Source organism: Bactrocera neohumeralis, unplaced genomic scaffold, assembly GCF_024586455.1.
Source record: "Bactrocera neohumeralis isolate Rockhampton unplaced genomic scaffold, APGP_CSIRO_Bneo_wtdbg2-racon-allhic-juicebox.fasta_v2 ctg3400, whole genome shotgun sequence".
Classification (NCBI taxonomy): Eukaryota; Metazoa; Arthropoda; class Insecta; order Diptera; family Tephritidae; genus Bactrocera; species Bactrocera neohumeralis.
In genome coordinates, this window is record NW_026090714.1 from 2,286 (window position 1) to 13,215 (window position 10,930).

Below are 10,930 nucleotides of genomic sequence, written 5' to 3' on the forward strand. Positions count from 1 at the left end.
TGCTACTGCTGCTGTTGTCACTGTTGCTGTTGCTACTGTTGCTGTTAGTTTTTGCCTTTGCTGCTACTGCTGTTGCTCTTGTTGCCTTTGCTGCTGCTGTTGTTTTGGAGACTTGTTGCCTTTTTTATCTATGCTTGGTCCCTGCTTTATTGCTTTTAATGCGGAGTTTTCACTGGCCCACTGTTTATTTTAAGGTTTTTAATGAACTCTGCGTTCTGAATATTTTTGAAATTCTTTTTATTTTTGTTTTTTGTTTCTCCTTTTTATATTATACATATGTCTTTAGTCAAACTATAGAATTAGTTTGATTGAGTAGATTAATTGCTATGTTTGCACTTTTAGTTTTTTCTTTCTGCTTTAATTTTTATGCTTTTAGTGATTACACATATTGTCTTTGTGGATCGCTCGCCGTTTAACTTTTAATTTTGTTGCACTTATTTTTTAGTCTGCCTTCGCAAATCGTCACATTGCGTGGTACATATATGCAAGGGATTGTTGCAGCAAAATAGCAAGGTTACATTTGTAATTGATAAGCCGTTACTTGAACGCTTTATGCGCTTTTTAAATTTTGTAACTTTTATGGTCCAACAGAAGTTTTTTTGTTGCAGAAGTGCAGAGCTTAGGTGTTAGATGCTGTGCTGTCTAATTGTACTTAAAGCGTGCCATAAGTTATAGTTTATGGCCGCTTCCTAATTGACGAGGTGTCAATAACATATTTGACACATTCGTTTAATAATGAATTTATATGATTATTGTTTATTTTAGGCATAAGTGGTGTTAGCTATTGGTGGAGTTAACTTGCATGCAAGCTCATACATAAACCTACATATTTATGCTGGTTTGAAGGCGAAACCGTTAAAGCGGGAAGGGAAGCGGTGGCTATCGCCAATCGTTCGCTTATTTTTTCGGCACAGTTCGGTTTTCTACCAACAACACAATGTTGTCACGCTTTGTCGTCGCGTCGGTCCGTCGACAATTTGGCTCTTTGACAAAACGTGAGCTTCGGCACTTGGCTGTCCGTGTCAGCGCAGATTTCACATAAAGCATTGAGTGTTCATATTTACATACATTTGTGGCAAGTAGACATAAGTGTACATATTTACATAGATACATATGTGGCATGTCGACAAATTCCCAAACATTATGCGTATGGCATAGATGAAATGATACGAAACTCTTTGATTCGAGTAGATAAGTAAATACATTTTTATAATTGATGTAAAAATTTAAAATAGTAAATCAACAGAAAAACAATACACAAAAGAACATCGTATATTCAAGAGAAATATTGTCAATACATATATGTATATACTAATTTTTATAACTTAAAATAATATTAACGTGTATATTAGATATATATTCCGACCACACACTTTTTTATTTTGGCATTTTCGATAAATTATACAAAACACTAAACTAAACACTTTGAAAATGCATATACATATAAATGTTAAAATGCAAAATCATTTAACTTACATAAACATTTATTTTACCAATACAGGTTCGCACAGTTCAATGAAATTTCATTTCGCACTGATTTTGTCAGTTAATTATAGCGGTTTATTTCTGGCATCCCGCCTTTTCTGATATCAGCTGTTCGAAACTTCCTGCTCTCCATCGCTACCAACCTAATCAGGGAACGTGTTTGAGAGAAAAATGAGAGCCAATACGAGAGTTTCGTTTCATTTTATCCATGCGAATGGTTCTGTCAATTGTTTAGATACATGGTGTTTTCAATCAACGTATGCACGAAATTGATGTGCTTAACACATAGAGAGCGACACACTATAAGCGATGTCTGTCAAATATCAAAATGCACACAGTCTTAAGGACACAGTTGTTCAGGCAGCTGCACGGCTACATAAGACTCCATAAGAATTATTAATCCATCTAGATTATGTGCAACATTTATGTTTAAAAAAGCTAGACTCAGTTGGCATGCTATTAAAAATGAAAGAGAAAAAAAATAAACCTGAAAATATAAAAGAATATAACAGAAGAAAACTGAAAGTAGAAAAATAACTGCAAATGGAAACATGTGAAAATGATGAAATGTAAAACATTAAAAAATGTAAATATTTATTTCATTAATTCATTACTAACCCGAAAATAAGACGTTCTTAATCAAAGCATCCTAGCTTGAAACTTACTAAAGCTATTTTTTATTTTAGCATCGCGCTTTGTATTTAATTCTTGTTTTTTCAAACCATTTTGAATTTTTATATAACAGAGCAGTCACTAAATACGCTAATAGTTTAATTTTATGCATGCATTGGTTGTACCAAACCATTGAGGAAAACATAAAGTGCTTGACGTGCCACATCATCTGCAGTCGACACACTTCGAAGACCCTATAACTAGGATTGACTTTTTTCGTTTTTAGCTCTGATAAGGGCCTCCGTTAAATCGCTCCGTGTTTTCGTCATTGCCTTGGTGCATTTTAGATATTGCACAAAATTTTCTGGTATATCCCATAGCCTGTGTATTACCGCTTGATCTGGACGTCAGCTTTCTCGTCATCTTCAACAAAATTTTCGTTTGGAATAGTGAAAGATTCCAGGTCGAGTTCCTCAGATTCCTGGTCGAACATTTGGGCTTACGAAAGGTGTGTGCATGGTTTGTTCCGCACAAATTGACTGACGACCAAAAATTGATAATTCGCCGTCTCATCGATCGACGCTTGTGACCAATTATTTGACCAAAAATCACATTTTAACCATTAACCACTCTCCGTGTTCACCTGATATGGTATCGTGCGACTTCTTCCTTTTCAGAAAAATGCATTTGCTCACGTAGATGCTATTCAAAAGGCTTGCACCGGCAAGCCGAAAAAACCATTTGTTCTGTTTTTTTTTTAAGTCCTATTTACTTTGGAACACACGTTGCATATATACTAATGAACATATTTTTTAAAAAAGCAATACATTCATTTTTATTATTTTAAAACAAAGAACTCGCCAAGATTAAAGTTGGGCACAGCGCCTGCCTTTTGCATACAAATACATTGTCGGTGGGTAAATCCTGCCTTGTTGTGATCCGTAAATTTTCCACCCACTTTTTCAACTTTTCCTGTTCGAGAATTCTGCTGCGCACTCCCGTACGCGACACTTTTTTAAATTTTTATTATTCATTTTATTAAAAAAGACTATTTAAAAAGTCGTTGTTAAATGAGACGCGAAGGGTTTTAGTTATAAAATAGTACTCAGCTCTGGTTGCCCAGAGCTCCTTTATTTATAGAATTCCTTATCCTAATTCATGTATTCACCACATGCAGAGTGCATACACATACATATCTTAATTCTAATCTACTGTACATACGGAAGTATGTACACATATCTTAAGCATAAATGTTCTCAACGGCATACATAAGTTTTTCTTATCTTTTAATAGTTTAGGATCATTTCCGTTCCTTTACATTGCAAGCATTAATATCAGTCTCTAACAGATTGATCAGATAACATATTGACCTAAGATATGCATTTAGGCAATTGAATACAAATGTGCATGTGCACTTGAAAACAACCCCATACCATGTAGCATTGCAATGGGTATTTGTACATACAAATATAAATATGTGATATATGACTGTATTTTTATGTGTTAGCGATAATGCATATAAATATTTGAAATATGATATCTGTTTCTACACAGATTTACAAAAATATCTCATTTACAAAAGTAGCCGTTAAGAACTGTTCAGAAATCTGAACATACTGCCCACGTTGAAGTGTTTACACTTCAAAATAATTCAAGTACTATTTATAAATCTTGGGCATGTTAATTACATTTTTCTTTACAAGATTGGCGGATCGAACTCGTAATAATTTTTCTAATATAAGCTATTTTTTATTGTATACATTTTAAATTTTTAATATAAATTTCATTTGCTAATATTAATAATTAATTTCGTAAGATATGTCCTCCCAGCGGAAATGAGTGCCTTAGTGCCTTGCTGAATTACAGATGCGTTGTAGGACTAGTGTTACGATGACTGCACCAACTATTAATAGAATTAGGTTGTAAGTACTCATGCCGTAATGCATCATATTATGCCATTCTAAGTCCAAGTGTTTCGAATTTAATCACGGGACTTTTCAGGTCGTATGCCCAATTTCTCCACGTGTAAACTGGTGATCTCTTCGTCGAGTATTTTCGGCAACATATGCAAATCTATGTTGTATTTGTGTCAGCCTTGATCCACAATTCGATTTGTGCCACCACTTGATTTCTGAACGAGTTGAACATCTCAAGCTGGGATGACCGTGCGCGAAGCCCAAATTTACTAGACGTCCTTCGGTAAACAAAATAATATGATTACCATTGGATAGTGTATAACGATAGACTTGGAGTTTGATAATAATTTTCTGTTTGGCGTTGCATTCAAAAATGCGACGTCGATTTCACAATCGAAATTACCAATATTACAAACGATCGTATCGTCGGGCATGTGTTCAAAAAGTGCGCCAGTAATAATGTCCTTGCAAACAGTTGTTGTTACGAAGATAATAGCTTCTTTGTATGCTTGCTCCATGGTGGCTACTTCATAGCCGCTTCCGCCGAAACTACGCAGAGGTTATGCACAACTTTTTCCAATATCACATATTTGCCAGCAATAATCACATCGGCCTTTTAATACCATCAATTAGCTACTCGCGACAACCACAAGATTATAGAATGTACTCTTTGCCACCTAGTCGTTGACGTTGATGGTTGGCACACCGAGACGTCTCTCCTTCGCCATTTCATATAAATTGTGTACACCGGTTGTAGTTTCTTCGCTCAAACATTTGAAGCCCTTCGGGTTCGTAGGAACTTTTCATGCACTAAGTTGGTCAATTCTTCATTTGCAATCTTGGCATAAAATGACGTTTTCAATTCGTCCTCTCTTCCACTGCAATGGTGTAATATTTTGTTCTTTAAAAAATACAAATATACCACTTTTAATATTTTCAAAAGAAACTTGGCATTTATTTCTTTTTCGTGGTTTATTATTTTTAAATTTTCTTTCTTGAGAGATTAATCTTCCTTTTGTTTGTGAAGAAGAATCTCTTAAGTTTATATTTTTCTTTTCAAATGGAAAGGCTGCAGTAAATTTACTATCTGCATAAAATTTTAAATTATTACGAAAGCATTTCTCGTACTGTGTTTCTTTTTTGGTTTTATTAACATATGTTTCAAGGGATTCTAATTTTCTAAACTTTTTTCGTTGATAATCTAATTTTTTATCTGTATGTGTTACAACACCATAGTGAGCTAATTTGGAGCTTATGTTGGTTGATCCGTATATCAACCACCCAAACACACTCTTCTGGAGTTTGTAATTCATATTTTCAACAGTTATTTTTTCTTCTTTTATCAAATCAAAAAATATGTCCGCACCTAAAAGTAAGTCAATCTTACCCGGAACATTAAATGAAGGGTCGGCCAGTTTTATATTTTCTGGAATTGTTTTAACTTTTATGTGTTCCGTGGGCACATTGGACACAATCTTTTGTTCTACAACGGTGTGTAAATTTGCTTCAAAATGATCTGTTTATGATTTTAAATGAAGATTAACTCTTTCATTTGTGTTTGTCTTGTTTTGACCAACTTCTTCAATGGTCATAGATTCTCTCCTGGAAGGAAGTTTTAATTTATTGTTTAGTTCTTTGGTTATAAGGTGAACTTGAGACCCATTATCTAATAAATCACGTGCCTTTATTATTCTTCCATCACGACCTTTTATACCAACAATTGCTGTGGTTAGCAGGACATGTTTAGAATCACTTTTTAATCTCCTATTTTTCGTATTTTTAATCACTGTGCTTTTTGCTTCAACGGATTCGTCTTTTTGGAGCCATAAATGATGGTTTCCTTGACATGTGAGGCAACTTTCGCTTTTACATTCTTTTATATTGTGCCCTGTTTTAAGACATTTGTTGCATAATTTGTGTTTCATTACTGCATCCCATTTGTCCTGTGTAGATAGAGCTTTAATTTTATAGCAATAAAATATATTGTGCGAAGTATTACTTCCCATTATGCATTTAAATTCTGCGTTTTGAAATATTGGTGATGTTTTTGAAGCTTGTGCTGCTTCTAGTCCATTCCCTTCATGGTTCAGAAACGACTGTAGTAAATTTAAGTTAGGTATTTCCTTAGGATTTTTAAGGGAATTTTCATACCTAAGTCTTAAATTGTTGTCTAATTTTTGCACAAGCGTATAATTTAATTAAGCTTATAGCAAATTATCTGCAGACAAACTTTCAGAAATTTTTTCTTGAAATTTTCGTTCACTAAAAGCAGTCTCAGTCACTACTGGTGCATCTAAAATTTGTTTAAAATAAGTATTTGCGAGTAACCTTTTATTTATAAATTTTTCATTAAAAAGGTTCCAAGCAACTAAAAAATTTGTCGAGGTTGAAGGCAGATTCGCAATACAACTTGCAGCCGATCCTCTTAATTTAGTTTTTAAAATACACATTTTGTACGTGTCTGAAACTGTTTGAGAGACTACGAGTTGCTCAAACAATTCTTTAAAAGTTTGCCATTGAGCGTAATCTCCTGAAAAAATGGGAATGTCTACTTGAGGCAACGTAAAATTGGTAGCATTTTTTTGTCAATAGATTTTAATTTGAGTTTGTAAAATCTATTTCTTAATTCATAGAATTTACTCATCATTTTCGTGCTGGCTAATAAATTCAAGCACAGTATCACGAGTTCTTTCTATAAGTCTCTCTATGCTATCTAGAGATCATATGTCGTTTATTTCGCTGTCTTCAATATTATTTTCTAATTATGTTAATAAGAATTGAAGCCTGCGAACTCAACCAGGATTTGGAATGCATTCCATTTTCCTGGGAGCACTATTTTTACTAATTATAGCGATCAATTTGCTTAACTTGGCGTGCGCTGTCAAATAGAGCCTGCCTACCGACCCTTCTACGTAATTTTTAAAATAATTATCTTTTTTATTTTTGGAATCTTTGGACAGTTATAAATGGTTTCGTTGAAACTCTGACCATTTTTTGTCCAAACTATCCAGGAGTTTTTCCAAATTTATTAAATCTTCATTTATATCCATACTCATGGACTTAAAATGAAGTTTTTGCAGTTCTTCTGCTAATTTAATTTGGTTCTCCATTTTCCCAAAAATAAAATAAACAATTGTATATGAATTAAAAAAAAACATGAAAGATGCTCTTACCTTGTTAAAATATGGATGTGGAATGTGTTGCTGTAAATTTGGTTAAATTTTTTTTTTTTAATGTTATTATAATAAATATATAATATATACATATATATACATTAATTTTTTTTAAACACTTTGTTTTAACACACTTTTTTACAAAAAGCAAAAAAAAAATATATTTTTTTTTTAAACACGCTTTCACTTTCACTGCAGGATTTTGAGAACTTTTTTTTTATATATTATTAAATTTTTTTTTTTAACATAATATTTCACTTTCACTCGCGTGTGCTTTAAATCTCGTCGGGGTTACCAAAATGTTAAATGAGACGCGAAGGGTTTTAGTTATAAAATAGTACTCATCTGTGAATGCACAGATGACCCTTTATTTATAGAATTCCTTATCCTAATTCCTGTATGCACCACATGCAGAGTAATATTGAACAGTCGTATTGAATCGAATTATTGATCGTATAAACTTTCCGCGACGAACTTGCTTTAAAACTAAAACTCCGTTGACGATTTCTTCCTCAACTTTCATTTTTGGCGCAATTTCTCCAGTAAAAAATATATTATTATATATTGCATACATAAATATATATATATTTGACTTCTAACTGCTTGTGTATAGTGTACAAAAACCTTTCCAATCAAAAAGCAGAATCCCCTCTTTATCTTTCATTTTGGCACAATTTCCCCCGTAAAGCATGCATCTTATATACTATATAAAAATGAAATGCCTACTTTGTCTGTCTGCGCATTACTCCCGAACCACAGCACGGAAAGACGTGAAAATTTCCCTTGGGGACGGTCCTAACGTTGGCCTTTTCTGCAAAATCACCCTCGATTTCGCAATTTATGTCTATATTTATAACTCAAGAACGGCTGAACCGATTTGGCTGAAAATTGGTGATGAGGTGGATTGGAACCTCGAGACGGGCATGGGCTACTTTCTATCGTTTTATGTTAAAAGTCACAACAATTCATTGCTACAAAAACAAATTTCAAATCATAAGTATATGTTCAATATTCATGTAAAAATCATTTAAATATGTTTTTACTTCAAAAATACAAAATAAAATCACACAGCTACTGGGAGGGTACAGTGGTTTTTGTTTACATACACATACATATATGTGATTTATAGTGATAGTTGTAACTGAATAAGAAAAGGTTGAATCATAATTTGAGATGAGTGCATAATAGCATAATATTCCTGAAACATTGCACAGAACAATGTAAAATTTAAGAAGAACGATTTGTGTCTATGTTTTTTTTACGTATAGTATCTGGGTTTTAGCCGTCGAGTTTGCAATTACCATATAATTAGAAACGAATTTTGATGTCCCCCAATTTGGGTCGAACTTTTGGGTAGGGGCAAATTTTGAAAAATCCCACTTTGACCCATTTAGAGTGCTCCAATCGAGTCCAAATGTATGACCGACCCCCACTAACTTTGGACGGCCGATCAACCCATGCCAGTGGCACACCCCCTGGAACTCCCCTGGGGGGTTCCCATGCAATCATTTCAAAAAATCACCATTTTTGGCCTTTACATGAAAAAATCAGCTAAATGGCAATGTTTTTTCTTTATTTTTATTTATTTATTTATAATAATATTTATTTTTTCTCTTAAGAATTTTATTTAGTCAGAACATATGTAACGTGGCTTTTACCACCTTACAATAATTTACGTCAACTTCGCTCCACAGTACGTCATGTACCCTCACCATACCACCATACGTACTAAACTTTACCGCATTGACTACGCACACAACTTACCTCACTACGATGATGAAAGCTGCTAGAGCTTTCCACCATACGTACTAACGCACCATACGCATACAACTTACCTCGCTACGGTGACGAAAGCTGCACGATGCTGCTATAAAAGCAAGCACTTTACACCGAATGCGATCATTTGCTCCAGCTCGCCGAACCGGACGGTCGCCAGCATCGCACAGGAAAATATACAGTAAGCAGTACCGTAGAAGTAGATATTTCGCAGGCATTGCGCAGAAAAGGCATCACACTTCGGTGTGATGCCAGTGCTCGCATTGACTCTGCCGTAGAAGTGTAGTGCATACCGTTGAGGGTTCTTCGCAGGCATTGCGCAAAAAAGGCATCACACTTCGGTATGATGCCAGTGCTCGCAATGACTCTGCCGTAGAAATGTAGTGCATACCGTAGAGGGTTCTGCGCAGGCATTGCGCAGAAAAGGCATCACGCTTTGGTGATGCCAGTGCTCGCAATGACTCTGCCGTTTTGTTAGGTTGGTATCGGTACGCGCAAAGGCTCGACCGTTACTATAAGGGGCACAGCTGCGCTGCTTCGAACAGCGTCAGTACCACTGCTTACGTACTGTAGGGCACCGTTATTAGAAACTAACGTGACTAACAGGCGACACGTAAGTGGAGTACAGTGTTAGTTGATAGCTGGAGGCCAACGAAGACGGTTGGCGAATAATAAAATCTCTCCTACACAGAGGAGCCCGTCGTATACATCACCGTGCCAGTCGCAACAAGCGTCAACGCCTGGCTCATAAATTCCGTTTATTTCCATCATCGTGCGAGGTTCAACAAGCGTCACCGTCTGACTCATCAATCCCGTTCATTTTCATCGCCGTGCCAGTCGCAACAAGCGTCAACGCCTGGCTCATAAATTCCGTTTATTTCCATCATCGTGCGAGGTTCAACAAGCGTCTCCGCCTGACTCATCGATCCCGTTCATTTTCATCACCGTGCCAGTCGCAACAAGCGTCAACGCCTGGCTCATCGATCCCGTTCATTTTCATCGCCGTGCCAGTCGCAACAAGCGTCAACGCCTGGCTCATAAATTCCGTTTATTTCCATCATCGTGCGAGGTTCAACAAGCGTCACCGCCTGACTCATCAATCCCGTTCATTTTCATCGCCGTGCCAGTCGCAACAAGCGTCAACGCCTGGCTCATAAATTCCGTTTATTTCCATCATCGTGCGAGGTTCAACAAGCGTCTCCGCCTGACTCATCGATCCCGTTCATTTTCATCACCGTGCCAGTCGCAACAAGCGTCAACGCCTGGCTCATCGATCCCGTTCATTTTCATCACCGTGCCAGTCGCAGCAAGCGTCGACGCCTGGCTCATCAATTCCGTTCATTTTCATCGCCGTGCCAGCCTTAACAAGCGTCAACGCCTGGCTCATCAATCCCGTTCGTTTTCATCACGCTGGTCTGGCTGTCCGCATATGAGTGGGGGTGTGGATATAACTTACGAGGATAAACTCGTCTCTTTTTGTTAAGGGTTCGTGGGTCCCAAGGCTGACCCTGGAGCGGCTGAGCATACCTCAGCTATGGACGAAACCCCGTTACACATATGTAAATGAAAAAATCAATTTAAGTGAGTTATAGAAAAGAAACTAAAAAAAAAATATGATTTGAAGTCTTTTTTTACTTTCAAGTCTTTCAAGGTGCCCAATTTCGCACATCTCTCTAATGTCGTCGTCATAACAGCCTCTACATTTTCCGGTATAACCCGTTTGGAAACGCTAGCTAGCAATTGAACATGTCGTTCCGTTCCTTGTATGTGTGATGGAATTTTTGTATCATTAAACGGTGGATCATCTTGATTTAAATATTCTTTCAATGTATCGTACGGAATGCTTCGCGTGAATGGTGGTTCAAATACGATATTTATATCATTCAAATTGATCATTTCGTAATAGCAATTAAAGTTTATATCTGGTTTTATAAACTCTAGGATTTCATTGGCTCGTCAACATCGGTT

At 36.1% G+C, this 10,930-nt stretch overlaps 1 pseudogene; it reads right to left on the reverse strand.

Annotated features, from left to right (window-relative positions):
• Positions 1-3,637: 3,637 nt before the first annotated feature.
• LOC126766979 (adenosylhomocysteinase-like) lies at positions 3,638-9,376 on the reverse strand (annotated as a pseudogene).
• Between the last annotated feature and the right edge of the window lie 1,554 nt (positions 9,377-10,930).